This window comes from Oncorhynchus masou, unplaced genomic scaffold (genome assembly GCF_036934945.1).
Source record: "Oncorhynchus masou masou isolate Uvic2021 unplaced genomic scaffold, UVic_Omas_1.1 unplaced_scaffold_1155, whole genome shotgun sequence".
In the NCBI taxonomy this organism is placed as follows: Eukaryota; Metazoa; Chordata; class Actinopteri; order Salmoniformes; family Salmonidae; genus Oncorhynchus; species Oncorhynchus masou.
This window is the reverse complement of record NW_027001303.1, coordinates 25,001-41,031: the sequence shown is the minus strand read 5'-3', so window position 1 is coordinate 41,031 and position 16,031 is coordinate 25,001. Positions and strand designations below refer to the sequence as shown.

At 45.9% G+C, this 16,031-nt stretch overlaps 1 pseudogene; it reads left to right on the top strand.

Moving 5' to 3' along the window:
- LOC135529387 (netrin receptor DCC-like) overlaps positions 1-16,031 on the top strand; it is a 197,934-nt pseudogene that overhangs the window by 163,124 nt on the left and 18,779 nt on the right.

Below are 16,031 nucleotides of genomic sequence, written 5' to 3'. Positions count from 1 at the left end.
TACACTCAAACACCCACTGTGGTCTGACGACACTCCAACACCCACTGTGCTCTAACTACACTCAAACACCCACTGTGGTCTGACGACACTCCAACACCCACTGTGGTCTAACTACACTCAAACACCCACTGTGGTCTGACGACACTCAAACACCCGCTGTTCTCTAACTACACTCAAACACCCGCTGTTCTCTAACTACACTCCAACACCCGCTGTTCTCTAACTACACTCAAACACCCGCTGTTCTCTAACTACACTCAAACACCCGCTGTTCTCTAACTACACTCAAACACCCACTGTGGTCTGACGACACTCCAACACCCACTGTTCTCTAACTACACTCAAACACCCGCTGTTCTCTAACTACACTCAAACACCCGCTGTTCTCTAACTACACTCAAACACCCGCTGTTCTCTAACTACACTCAAACACCCGCTGTTCTCTAACTACACTCAAACACCCGCTGTTCTCTAACTACACTCAAACACCCACTGTGGTCTGACGACACCCCAACACCCACTGTTCTCTAACTACACTCAAACACCCGCTGTTCTCTAACTACACTCAAACACCCGCTGTTCTCTAACTACACTCAAACACCCGCTGTGGTCTAACTATACTCAAACACCCGCTGTGGTCTAACTACACTCAAACACCCGCTGTTCTCTAACTATACTCAAACACCCGCTGTTCTCTAACTACACTCAAACACCCGCTGTTCTCTAACTACACTCAAACACCCGCTGTTCTCTAACTACACTCAAACACCCGCTGTTCTCTAACTACACTCAAACACCCACTGTGCTCTAACTACACTCAAACACCCACTGTGGTCTGACGACACTCCAACACCCACTGTGCTCTAACTACACTCAAACACCCACTGTGGTCTGACGACACTCAAACACCCACTGTTCTCTAACTACACTCAAACACCCGCTGTGGTCTGACTACACTCCAACACCCACTGTTCTCTAACTACACTCAAACACCCGCTGTTCTCTAACTACACTCAAACACCCGCTGTTCTCTAACTACACTCAAACACCCGCTGTTCTCTAACTACACTCAAACACCCGCTGTTCTCTAACTACACTCAAACACCCGCTGTTCTCTAACTACACTCCAACACCCACTGTGGTCTGACGACACCCCAACACCCACTGTTCTCTAACTACACTCCAACACCCACTGTGGTCTGACGACACCCCAACACCCACTGTTCTCTAACTACACTCCAACACCCGCTGTTCTCTAACTACACTCCAACACCCACTGTGGTCTGACGACACTCCAACACCCACTGTTCTCTAACTACACTCCAACACCCGCTGTGCTCTAACTACACTCCAACACCCACTGTTCTCTAACTACACTCCAACACCCACTGTTCTCTAACTACACTCAAACACCCGCTGTTCTCTAACTACACTCAAACACCCGCTGTTCTCTAACTACACTCAAACACCCGCTGTTCTCTAACTACACTCAAACACCCGCTGTTCTCTAACTACACTCCAACACCCACTGTGGTCTGACGACACCCCAACACCCACTGTTCTCTAACTACACTCCAACACCCACTGTGGTCTGACGACACCCCAACACCCACTGTTCTCTAACTACACTCCAACACCCACTGTGCTCTGACTACACTCCAACACCCACTGTTCTCTAACTACACTCAAACACCCACTGTGGTCTGACGACACTCAAACACCCACTGTGGTCTGACTACACTCCAAAACCCACTGTTCTCTAACTACACTCCAACACCCGCTGTTCTCTAACTACACTCCAACACCCACTGTGCTCTGACTACACTCCAAAACCCACTGTTCTCTAACTACACTCAAACACCCACTGTTCTCTAACTACACTCAAACGCCCACTGTTCTCTAACTACACTCCAACACCCACTGTTCTCTAACGACACTCCAACACCCACTGTTCTCTAACTACACTCCAACACCCACTGTGGTCTAACGACACCCCAACACCCACTGTTCTCTAACTATACTCAAACACCCGCTGTTCTCTAACTACACTCAAACACCCGCTGTTCTCTAACTACACTCCAACACCCACTGTGCTCTAACTACACTCCAACACCCACTGTGGTCTAACTACACTCCAACACCCGCTGTTCTCTAACTACACTCAAACACCCGCTGTTCTCTAACTACACTCAAACACCCGCTGTTCTCTAACTACACTCAAACACCCGCTGTTCTCTAACTACACTCAAACACCCGCTGTTCTCTAACTACACTCAAACACCCGCTGTTCTCTAACTACACTCAAACACCCGCTGTTCTCTAACTACACTCCAACACCCACTGTGGTCTACGACACCCCAACACCCACTGTTCTCTAACTACACTCAAACACCCACTGTGCTCTGACTACACTCCAAAACCCACTGTTCTCTAACTACACTCCAACACCCGCTGTGCTCTGACTACACTCCAACACCCACTGTTCTCTAACTACACTCAAACACCCGCTGTTCTCTAACTATACTCAAACACCCGCTGTTCTCTAACTACACTCAAACACCCGCTGTTCTCTAACTACACTCAAACACCCACTGTTCTCTAACTACACTCAAACACCCGCTGTTCTCTAACTACACTCAAACACCCACTGTGGTCTGACGACACCCCAACACCCACTGTTCTCTAACTACACTCAAACACCCACTGTGGTCTGACGACACTCCAACACCCACTGTTCTCTAACTACACTCAAACACCCGCTGTTCTCTAACTACACTCAACACCCACTGTGGTCTGACGACACTCCAACACCCACTGTTCTCTAACTACACTCCAACACCCGCTGTGCTCTAACTACACTCCAACACCCACTGTTCTCTAACTACACTCCAACACCCACTGTTCTCTAACTACACTCAAACACCCGCTGTTCTCTAACTACACTCAAACACCCGCTGTTCTCTAACTACACTCAAACACCCGCTGTCTAACTACACTCCAACACCCGCTGTTCTCTAACTACACTCCAACACCCACTGTGGTCTGAACACCCCAACACCCACTGTTCTCTAACTACACTCCAACACCCACTGTGGTCTGACTACACCCCAACACCCACTGTTCTCTAACTACACTCCAACACCCACTGTGCTCGACACCCCAACACCCACTAACTACACTCCAACACCCACTGTTCTCTAACTACACTCCAACACCCACTGTGGTCTAACGACACTCAAACACCCACTGTGGTCTAACTACACTCCAAAACCCACTGTTCTCTAACTACACTCCAACACCCGCTGTTCTCTAACTACACTCCAACACCCACTGTGCTCTGACTACACTCCAAAACCCACTGTTCTCTAACTACACTCAAACACCCGCTGTTCTCTAACTACACTCCAACACCCACTGTGCTCTGACTACACTCAAACACCCGCTGTTCTCTAACTACACTCAAACACCCGCTGTTCTCTAACTACACTCCAACACCCACTGTGCTCTGACTACACTCCAACACCCACTGTTCTCTAACTACACTCCAACACCCACTGTGCTCTAACTACACTCCAACACTCACTGTTCTCTAACTACACTCCAACACCCACTGTGCTCTGACTACACTCCAACGCCCGCTGTACCCTGACTACACTCCAACACCCACTGTTCCATGACTACACTCCGACACCCGCTGTTCTCTAACTACACTCCAACACCCGCTGTTTTCTAACTACACTCCAACACCCACTGTTCTCTGACTACAGTCCAACACCCGCTGTTCTCTAACTACACTCCAACACCCGCTGTCTCTACACTCCAACACCCACTCCAACACCCGACACCCGCTGTTCTCTAACTACACTCCAACACCCGCTGTTCTCTAACTACACTCCAACACCCACTGTGCTCTGACTACACTCCAATACCCACTGTTCCCTGACTACACTCCCAACACCCACTGTGCTCTAACTACACTCCAACACCCACTGTTCTCTAACTACACTCCAACACCCGCTGTGCTCTAACTACACTCCAACACCCACTGTTCTCTAACTACACTCCAACACCCGCTGTTCTCTTACTACACTCCCAACACCCACTGTGCTCTGACTACACTCCAACACCCACTGTTCTCTGACTACACTCCAACACTCACTGTTCTCTAACTACACTCCAACACCCACTGTTCTCTAACTACACTCCGACACCCGCTGTTTTCCAACTACACTCCAACACCCACTGTTCTCTAACTACACTCCAACACCCACTGTTCTCTGACTACACTCCAACACTCACTGTTCTCTAACTACACTCCAACACCCACTGTTCTCTAACTACACTCCAACACCCACTGTTCTCTAACTACACTCCAACACCCACTGTTCCTGACTACACTCCAACACCCACTGTTCTCTAACTACACTGCTGTTCTCTAACTACACTCAAACACCCACTGTTCTCTAACTACACTCCAACACCCACTGTTCTCTAACTACACTCCAACACCCACTGTTCTCTAACTACACTCCAACACCCGCTGTTCTCTAACTACACTCCAACACCCGCTGTTCTCTAACTACACTCCAACACCCGCTGTTCTCTGACTACACTCCAACACCCACTGTTCTCTAACTACACTCCAACACCCGCTGTTCTCTAACTACACTCCAACACCCGCTGTTCTCTAACTACACTCCAACACCCACTGTTCTCTGACTCCAACACCCACTGTCACAACACCCGCTGTTCTCTAACTACACTCCAACACCCACTGTTCTCTGACTACAGTCCAACACCCGCTGTTCTCTAACTACACTCCAACACCCGCTGTGCCCTGACTACACTCCAACACCCGCTGTACCCTGACTACACTCCAACACCCACTGTTCTCTGACTACACTCCAACACCCGCTGTTCTCTGAATAGCGTGTCACTACCAAGCAGTACATAACAGCTGCTCAGACCTTTTCAACAGTGTTTTCAATGTGCTGCAGCATTAAAAGTGGAGGAGGGAAAACGTACAGTTTCGACCCAGTTTTAGTGACATGATGTGATTATTATTTTGTGTATTAACGACAGTTAGAAGCGGGAACACAGAGGACAAGAATTGCGTTAGCATTCGCAGTGTAGAATCACCACCCCCCACCCGTTATAGAGGAACACACTTAACTAAAAGCAGTAGTGTATGTTGAAGCGAGTGTGTTTCTCTTGAGCGGGTGGGAGGTTATATTGTTGTGAATGAGTTGAAATATCTCTGGTATACAGAGAATAGACTGGTTACATGTGCCGAATACAACAGTGAAATGTTTACTTACGAGCCCCTAAACAACAATGTAGTTATAAATATATATACTGATCAGAATAAGAGATAAAAGTAACAAGTCAATAAAGAGCAGCAGTAAAATATCAATAGCGAGACTATATACAGGAGGGTACCGGTACAGAGTCAATGTGGAGGCTATATACAGGGTGTTACGGTACAGAGTCAATGTGGAGTCAATGTAGGCTATATACAGGGGAACACACTTACAGAGTCAATGTGGAGGCTATATACAGGGGTACCAGTACAGAGTCAATGTGGAGACTATATACAGGGGGTACCAGTACAGAGTCAATGTGGAGGCTATATACAGGGGGTACCGGTACAGAGTCAATGTGGAGACTATATACAGGGGGTACCAGTACAGAGTCAATGTGGAGACTATATACAGGGGGTACCGGTACAGAGTCAATGTGGAGGCTATATACAGGGGGTACCGGTACAGAGTCAATGTGGAGGCTATATACAGGGGTACCGGTACAGAGTCAATGTGGAGGCTATATACAGGGGTACCAGTACAGAGTCAATGTGGAGGCTATATACAGGGGGTACCGGTACAGAGTCAATGTGGAGGCTATATACAGGGGGTACCAGTACAGAGTCAATGTGGAGGCTATATACAGGGGGTACCGGTACAGAGTCAATGTGGAGACTATATACAGGAGGTACCAGTACAGAGTCAATGTGGAGGCTATATACAGGGGGTAGGGGTACAGAGTCAATGTGGAGGCTATATACAGGGTATTACTGTACAGAGTCAATGTGGAGGCTATATACAGGAGGTACCAGTACAGAGTCAGTGTGGAGGCTATATACAGGGGGTACCAGTACAGAGTCAATGTGGAGGCTATATACAGGGTGTACCAGTACAGAGTCAATGTGTAGGCTATATACAGGGGGTACCAGTACCGAGTCAATGTGGAGGCTATATACAGGGGGTACCGGTACAGAGTCTATTGATTAACTGTTCAGTTGTCTTATGGCTTGGGGGATGCTGTTTAGAGAGTATCAGCAGTGTAGAAGGTGATGGGGGGGGGTAGCTGTTGATTAGCTGTTCAGGAGTCTTATGGCTGTTTAGAAGCCTCTTGGACCTAGACTTGGCGCTCCGGTACCGCTTGCCGTGCGGTAGCAGAGAGAACAGTCTATGATTAGGGTGGTTGGAGTCTTTTAACAATTTCTAGTGCCTTCCTCTGACACCTTCTGGTATAGAGGTGCTGGATGGCAAGAAGGTTGGCCTCGGTGATGTACTTTGCCGTTCACAATACCCTCTGTAGTGGCTTGCGGTCGGAGGCCGAGCAGTTGCCATATTAGGCAGTGATGCAACCAGTCAGGATGTGGCAGCTGTAGAACCTTTTGAGGATCTGAGGACCCATGCCCAATCTTTTCGGTCTCCTGAGGGGGATAAGGTTTTCTCGTGTCCTCTTCACGACTGTCTTGGTGTTGTTAGTTTGTTGGTGATGTGGACAACAAGGAACTTGAAGCTCTCATCCTGCTTCACTGCAGCCCTGTCGATGAGAATGGGGGCATGCTTGGTCCTCTTTTTCCTGTAGTCCACAATCATCTCCTTTGTCTTGATCATGTTGAGGAAGAGGTTGTTGCCAGGTCTCTGACCTCCTCCCATTAGCCTGTCTTGTTGTTGGTGATCAGGCCTACCACTGTATTGTCATTAATGATGGTGTTAGAGTCGTGCCTGGCCGTGCAGTCATGAGTGAACAGGGAGTACAGGAGGGGACTGAGCACGCACCCCTGAGGGGCCCCCGTGTTGAGGGTCACCATGGTGGATGTGTTGTTACCTACCCTTACCACCTGGGGGTGGCCTGTCAGGAAGTCCAGGATCCAGTTGCAGAGGGAGGTGTTTAGTCCCAGGGTCCTTAGCTTTGTGGACACTATGGTGTTGAACACTGAGCTGTCGTCAATGAATAGCATTCTCACATAGGTGATCCTTTTGTCCAGGTGGGAAAGGGCAGTGTGGATTGCAATAGAGATTGCATCATATGTGGATCTGTTGGGGCCATGCAAATTGGAGTGGGTCTAGGGTTTCTGGGATAATGGTGTTGATGTGACCATGACTTCAAAGCACTTCATGGCTACAGACGAAAGTGCTATGGGTCGGTAGTCATTTAGCCGGGTTACCTTGGCGTTCATGGGCTCAGAGACTATGGTGGTCTGCTTAAAACATGTTGGTATTACAGACTCAGACATGGAGAGGTTGAAAATGTCAGTGAAGACACTTGCTAGTCAGTGCATGCTCTGAATACACGTCCTGGTAATCCGTCTGGCCCTGCGACCTTGTGAATGTTGACCTGTTTAAAGGTCTTACTCACATCGGCTGCGGAGAGCGTGATTACACAGTTATCCGGAACAGCTGGGGCTCTCATGCATGTTTCAATGTAATTTGCCTCGATGCAAGCATAGAAGTAGTTTAGCTCGTCCGGTAGGCTCGTGTCACTGGGTAGTTCTCGGCTGTGCTTCCCTTTGTAGTCTGTAATGGTTTGCAGGCCCTGCCACATCCGACGAGCGTCAGAGCCGGTGTAGTACGACTCGATCTTAGTCCTGTATTGACGCTTTGCCTGTTTGATGGTTTGTCGGAGGGCATAGCGGGATTTCTTATAAGTTCCGGATTAAAGTCCCGCTCCTTGAAAACGGCAGCTCTACCCTTTAGCTCAGTGCGGATGTTGCCTGTAATCCATGGCTTCTGATTGGGGTATGTACGTACAGTCACTGTGGGGACGATGTCATCAATGCCCTTATTGATGAAGCCAGTGACTGATGTGGTGTACTCCTCAATGCCATTGGAAGAATCCCTGAACATATTCCAGTCTGTGCAAAAAGCAGTCAAAGCAGTGATAGCAAAACAGTCCTGTAGTTTAGCATCTGCTTCATCTGACAACTTTTTTATAGACCGAGTCACTGGTTTTTCCTGCTTTCATTTTTGCTTGTAAGCAGGCATCAGGAGGATAGAATTATGGTCAGATTTGCCAAATGGAAGGAGAGGGAGAGCTTTGTACATATCTCTGTGTGTGGTTAGAAATTTGGTAAAACAGATTTAAGTTTCCTTGCATTAAAGTCCCCGGCCACTAGGAGCGCCACCTCTGGGTGAGCGTTTTCTTGTTGGCTTATGACGTAATACAGCTCATTCAATGCTGTCTTAGTGCCAGCCTGTGGTGGTATGTAAACAGCTACGAAAAATACAGATGAAAACTCTCTAGGTTGATAGTGTGGTCTACAGCTTATCATGATAAACTCTACCTCAGGCAAGCAATAGACTTCCTTAGATATCGTGCACCAGCTGTTATCTATAAAAATACATAGTCCGCTGCCCCTTGTCTTACCAGACGCTGTTGTTCTATCCTGCCGGTACAGCGTATAACCAGCCAGCTGTATGTTGATATTGTCGTCGTTCAGCCACGACTCCGTGAAGCATGAGATATTTATAGTAGTAGTATATAGTAGATAGGAGATAGTTTTGAATATCCCGTTGGTAGTTTATTATTCCGCGTAGGTCATCGATTTTATTCTCCAAAGACGTTTGCTAGCAGAATGGAAGGAAGTGGGGGAGGGGTGGGGGACATTAAGTAAGCATAGTACCCTATCTCTAGTTATGCAACTTTAAGCGCTGTATCTCATTCAAAGGGATGTGAGCAGCAAACGATGTGCTTGGAATTATGTGCTTGGAACGTGCAAACCATTTCTGTTTTCATTTCCAGAGGGGAGTCAATCAGCCAACTGTCTTTACAGTGCACTATTTATTATTTGAAAAAAATATAGAATTTTCAACATTCTTGTCCAACGATACTATTCCCTGTCGCTGTTGTAATTCCAGACATTGGTCAGATGCGTCCTCCTCACGGCAGCGTGACTCCCCAGAAGAACAGCAACCTTCTGGTCATCATCGTGGTCTCCGTCGGTGCCGTTACCGTGGTCGTGGTTGTCATAGTAGCGCTGATCTGCACCCGGCGCTCCTCCGCACAACAGAGAAAGTAAGTTGGACCTTCTTCTTCTCCTTTCCTTTTCTCTCATCCCCCCTCTTTATAAACTCTCTTTGTTCTAGAGACGTAGGCACAGAACAGTTGAACCTCTGAGGAGATATCCCTCAGTTGGGCTGAATCCCAAATAGTACTCTATTCTCATTAAAGTGCACAATTGTTATTTTTTTACACTACAGAAGTAGTGCACTGTTAGGTAATAGGGAGTCATTTTGGACACGCTTTTGGACTCTACTGCAGTTTGCTAATAGTTTATCTTCTCTCCTTTCCAACCCTTAGCTCTGGGATGACACTCTGTTAACACGTTACGTAAAGCATTCTGTTTGATATTTGCACAGTGCTAGTTATCTGAGAGGAGGGAGGGTGGGAGAGAGAGGGAGGGAGGGGGAGGGATGGAGGGAGAGAGAGAGAGATTCCTGTCTTGTTCTGTAAGTTGGACTTCTGACAGTACAGATCTTACACACCCTGCTATTAGTGAAGACCTTCTGATACTTTATTCATTAGATCCTTTCAACACCTGTGGGAGAGAAAGCAAAGCGAAAGTTCAGCTAGTTCGTTAGTGTGCGTGTGCGTGTGTGTGTGTGTGTGTGTGTGTGTGTGTGTGTGTGTGTGTGTGTGTGTGTGTGTGTGTGTGTGTGTGTGTGTGTGTGTGTGTTCTTTGGATGCAACTCAGCATTCTTTGTCCTCCAAACACGACGAGTTGAGTTTTTAACAAAAAAGTTCTATTTTGGTTTCATCTGACCATATGACATTCTCCCAATCTTCTTCTGGATCATCCAAATGCTCTCTAGCAAACTTCAGACGGGCCTGGACATGTACTGGCTTAAGCAGGGGGACACGTCTGGCACTGCAGGATTTGAGTCCCTGGCGGCGTAGTGTGTTACTGATGGTAGGCTTTGTTACTTTGGTCCCAGCTCTCTGCAGGTCATTCACTAGGTCCCCCGTGTGGTTCTGAGATTTCTGCTCACCGTTCTTGTGATCATTTTGACCCCACGGGGTGAGATCTTGCGTGGAGATTATCAGTGGTCTTGTATGTTTTCCATTTCCTAATAATTGCTCCCACAGGTGATTTCTTCAAACCAAGCTGCTTACCTATTGCAGATTCAGTCTTCCCAGCCTGGTGAAGGTCTACAATTTTGTTTCTGGTGTCCTTCTGGTGCTCTTTGGTCTTGGCCATAGTGGAGTTTGGAGTGTGACTGTTTGATGTTGTGGACAGGTGTCTTTTATACTGATAAAAAGTTCAAACAGGTGCCATTAATACAGGTAACGAGTGGGGGACAGAGGAGCCTCTTAAAGAAGAAGTTACAGGTCTGTGAGAGCCAGAAATCTTGCTTGTTTATAGGTGACCAAATACTTATTTTCCACCTTAATTTGCAAAAAAATCATAAAAAATCCTGCAATGTGATTTTCTGGATTTTTTTTCTCATTTTGTCTGTCATAGTTGAAGTGTACCTATGATGAAAATTACAGGCCTCTCTCATCTTTTTAAGTGGGAGAACTTGCACAATTGGTGGCTGACTAAATACTTTTTTGCCCCACTGTATAATAATAATAGATAAGCAAGTCAAGACCCGATTTCTCCAAATGCTTTTCCGCTAACATGTTTTATTGTTATACTTTTATATGAAGCCTGAATTTAATTATACCTCTTCTCTTTTACAGAAAGTGAAAAGATCAATTAATAGCGACAGTGACACATTGTATCAGATTACTTCCCAAGCAACGTCACGCTTCTCTGAGTCCTCGACTTTAGAAGGTCGTAAGCTCAGCTTCTGAACGTCATGGAGACCAAAGATATTCCCATGAACATCAGATATTCCCATGTACATCAGAGTATATTATTTCCCATGTACATCAGTCACGTCTTCTTCTGGCATTTTATCTCTTGTTTCTAGCCTAAAGCATCACGGATTTATGCATAGTTTTTGATCAGTATAATCAATCGCGAAACAATCGTGGCTTGCCACCTAGGTTGGGAACCCATAATCTAAAGTACCCTCCTCGCCCAGAGCCCTGTCCTGTTCCCTGAAGTAAACTCCCTCTCTCCCTCCCTCAATGTCTCATGGGTCCATCTAACCTCTCTATCACGTCTCCCTCTCTCTTTCTTACACTCTCTCAGCTTTCTCTCTCTCTCCCCCTCCTTTCTCATAACCTTTTATCACTTCTAACTTTGTCTTTCTCTCTTTCTAACTCTCTCCCTCTCCCTCCCGTCTGTAGGAAGCGTGCCACCCACAGTACAGGGAAGAGAAAAGGTAGTCAGAAGGACCTGAGACCTCCAGACCTGTGGATCCATCATGAGGAGATGGAACTGAAGAACATGGAGAAGCCTGCCAGCGCCGCCCCCTCCGGACGCGATTCTCCCATCCAGGGTTCTATCCAGGATATCAGGTCTCAGTCTGTCAGTCACAGCCAATCAGGGAGCCAGATGGGCAGTAAGAGCAGCCACTCAGGTAAGACCAGGCAGATTGTTAGTGATGGTTAAGACAGAGTGTTTTTGGAATATGTCTTGACACCAATAGACACCAATAATAGATGGTAACTAGTTATGTTGTCAACTCTTTGAAAACTTTCATGTTTCCTGCCTGTCTGTAGTTGTGCGGTCCATCAACAAAACAACACATTCTCGATTGTTTTTAAAGGAAAAAAAGCATCAGAAAAGGGAGAAGAAGGATAGGATAAACTGTCTCTGAGGGGGAAATTGTCAGCTTCTGTTATCATCATTCTCTCTTTAAAAGTATCTCTTCACATTGAAGGTGGCTGTTTCTCTGTGATGTTGTTCATAACATCTCTGTTCATAATATCTCTGTTCATAATATCTCTGTTCATAATATCTCTGTTCATAACATCTCTGTTCATAACATCTCTGTTCATAATATCTCTGTTCATAATATCTCTGTTCATAATATCTCTGTTCATAATATCTCTGTTCATAATATCTCTGTTCATAATATCTCTGTTCATAATATCTCTGTTCATATAATATCTCTGTTCATAATATCTCTGTTCATAATATCTGTTCATAATATCTCTGTTCATAACATCTCTGTTCATAACATCTCTGTTCATAATATCTCTGTTCATAACATCTCTGTTCATAACATCTCTGTTAATAATATCTCTGTTCATAATATCTCTGTTCATAATATCTCTGTTCATAATATCTCTGTTCATAATATCTCTGTTCATAATATCTCTTTCATAACATCTCTGTTCATAATATCTCTGTTCATAATATCTCTGTTCATAATATCTCTGTTCATAATATCTCTGTTCATAACGTCTCTGTTCATAATATCTGTTCATAATATCTCTGTTCATAACATCTCTGTTCATAATATCTCTGTTCATAATATCTCTGTTCATAATATCTCTGTTCATAATATCTCTGTTCATAATATCTCTGTTCATAATATCTCTGTTCATAATATCTCTGTTCATAATATCTCTGTTCATAATATCTCTGTTCATAATATCTCTGTTCATAATATCTCTGTGATAAATGCAGAATGTTTTATCGATTTGATTTCTTATCCAGATATAGAGGACTTTGGTGTTATAGTTAACAAGACAGTAAAGTCAATAATAGTCTAAATCTATTCTGATACGAATGTATATGTTTATTTTCCTCACTTTGGTTGCCGAGGGAGGCTACTAAACTCATACTCCACAGACCAGGGGTCGGCAAACCCGTGGCTCCTGAGCTTTACGCAACTCTTCAACCTCCCCCCTCACGACTTCCTGGTTATTTTTAGATTCCCCCCTCATAAAAATATATTATTAATTTGATCTGTTTTGCACTGTTTGCTGGAGGTGACTCAGCTGCCTTGAGCGCCGGATAGTCAAAGTGCTCCTCATTTAGAACCATTTCATTTCATGTGCCTGAAAGTACAAACTCCGCCTACCGGCGGTCCCTGAGTGCAAATCAAGTGCACCTATGGGCCCACTGCAGGGCCAATCAGATCGCTGTGTCTGCAGCTTCCACCAGCCCACATGGAAGTTGATGCTTTGGTGAGATTTAGAAACGTATCACTAGAGAACAACTGTGAACAAATAGAGCCGAGAGCTAAGGTTTTGTTTACGAGTGAATTGAATGTTTCAGATTTCATTCACCACTGTCAACCCTTTTATGAGCCATAAAACTCCTTATTGAGGTGTTGTTATCATCGCTTGCGTCCTTTTTTTTAATAAATATCAAAGAATATTTTCACGTTCTCCTGTAATAGGAGCAGCAGCTTGAATAGGTGCATGAGGCTGAAGTAATGAAGAGCCACTAGAGTTTCTCTGTCGTCTGGAAGACAGTGTCCCCCTTTTTGGTCGAACCAGAGGGATGATGAGAAGGAGCCTCTCTGCAACGAAAAACACATATGTAACATCTCTGCTGTAGCCTGCTGTATGTTCACTTTAATTCTCCCTCTCATCTTCACCCAATACTAGATTCCGTGGTAATTGGAGCCAACTGCTATCTGGGAATATTTCTAATATATATATATATTTATATTTATAATATTTATATATTAATATTGAATATCAGATATTGACTCTATTAGGCATGAAAATGGCTCACATTTGTTTTTTTTGTGCGGCATCCCTCAAAAAAAACGTTTTCTTGGTTTTCTTTTTTTGTTTTGTTTTTTTAAACCAAAATTACTTCAAATCATAAAGTTTGCCGACCCCTAAAAGGTTGCCGACCCTGACGGTTGCCGACCCTGACGGTTGCCGACCCCTGAAGGTTGCCGACCCCTAAAAGGTTGCCGACCCCTAATGGTTGCCGACCCCTGAAGGTTGCCGAAGGTTGCCGACCCTGAAGGTTGCCGACCCCTGAAGGTTGGCGACCCCTGAAGGTTGCCGACCCCTGAAGGTTGCCGACCCCTGCCGACCCCTGAAGGTTGCCGACCCCTGAAGGTTGCCGACCCCTGAAGGTTGCCGACCCCTGAAGGTTGCCGACCCCTGAAGGTTGCCGACCCCTGAAGGTTGCCGACCCCTGAAGGTTGCCGACCCCTAAAGGTTGCCGACCCCTGAAGGTTGCCGACCCCTGAAGGTTGCCGACCCCTAAAGGTTGCCGACCCCTGAAGCTTGCCGACCCCTGACGGTTGCCGACACCTAAAGGTTGCCGACCCCTAAAGGTTGCCGACCCCTAAAGGTTGCCGACCCCTGAAGGTTGCCGACCCCTGCCTAGACACTGCTCGTCATTGGTTCAACTCCTTCTTCTTTTTTCCCCCTGTATCCGTTAATTTAGACAGGTGGAATCCCAAAAATCCCCCAAAATAATCTTATTTACAAGGGATCCCTGAGTACAATAATAAAATGTCAACAAAACTTCAAAAATAGACAATACATACAATAATGATTTTCCTTCCAGGTGGAGACAACGATGAGGCTTCCAGCTGCATCTCAACATTAGAACGCTCTCTAGCTGACAGGAGGGCGACACGTACCAAGCTGTTGATCCCCATGGACTCTCAGCCAAGCAACAGCAGTAAGTTAACAACACACACTGACCGCTAGCGCGCGTTAGTCAATCACGATCAGCCAGAATCCATCTCACAGAGAAAGAGAGAGCGACTCCACTGAGCTCGGATCAGAGATGTGGCTGGCAGGATGCAGACTCCTGAGTTGACAGGCCCTCTAACGGGAAGGTAGACTCATCTCCTGGATCAGTTATTACTGAACAAACAGTCTAATCTGGATTGTAGAATGAACATAGACAGTCTAATCTGGATTGTAGAATGAACATAGACCAACCGTCTAATCTGGATTGTAGAATGAACATAGACCAAACGTCTAATCTGGATTGTAGAATGAACATAGACCAACCGTCTAATCTGGATTGTAGAATGAACATAGACCAACCGTCTAATCTGGATTGTAGAATGAACATAGACCAACCGTCTAATCTGGATTGTAGAATGAACATAGACAGTCTAATCTGGATTGTAGAATGAACATAGACCAACCGTCTAATCTGGATTGTAGAATGAACATAGACAAAACGTCTAATCTGGATTGTAGAATGAACATAGACCAACGACTAATCTGGATTGTAGAATGAACATAGACAGTCTAATCTGGATTGTAGAATGAACATAGTCAAACCTACCTCTAATCTGGATTGTAGAATGAACATAGACAGTCTAATCTGGATTGTAAACTGAGCAGGTCTGCAGGGAGTTACTACGGTTGTTGGATTCTGATTGGTTGAACCTTATTACTGGTTGAACCTGATTGGTCTCTCAGTAGTCCTACCTGAACCACAACAGTGCCATGCTCAGTAGTTACCTCCATTTGTGACACATCAGACAGCACCCCATCCGGCACAACGACTACCATCCTCTGACATTGGGCTCACTGTGTCTACAGGGTACATACCCATTGTGTTATACCTGAGACCCCAGTGGGCATGCTCAGTAGTTACCTACCTGAACCCCAGTGGGCATGCTCAGTAGTTACCTACCTGAACCCCAGTGGGCATGCTCAGTAGTGACCTACCTGAACCCCAGTGGGCATGCTCAGTAGTGACCTACCTGAACCCCAGTGGGCATGCTCAGTAGTTACCTACCTGAAGCCCAGTGGGCATGCTCAGTAGTTACCTACCTGAACCCCAGTGGGCATGCTCAGTAGTTACCTACCTGTACCCCAGTGGGCATGCTCAGTAGTTACCTACCTGAACCCCAGTGGGCATGCATGCTCAGTAGTGACCTACCTGAACCCCAGTGGGCATGCTC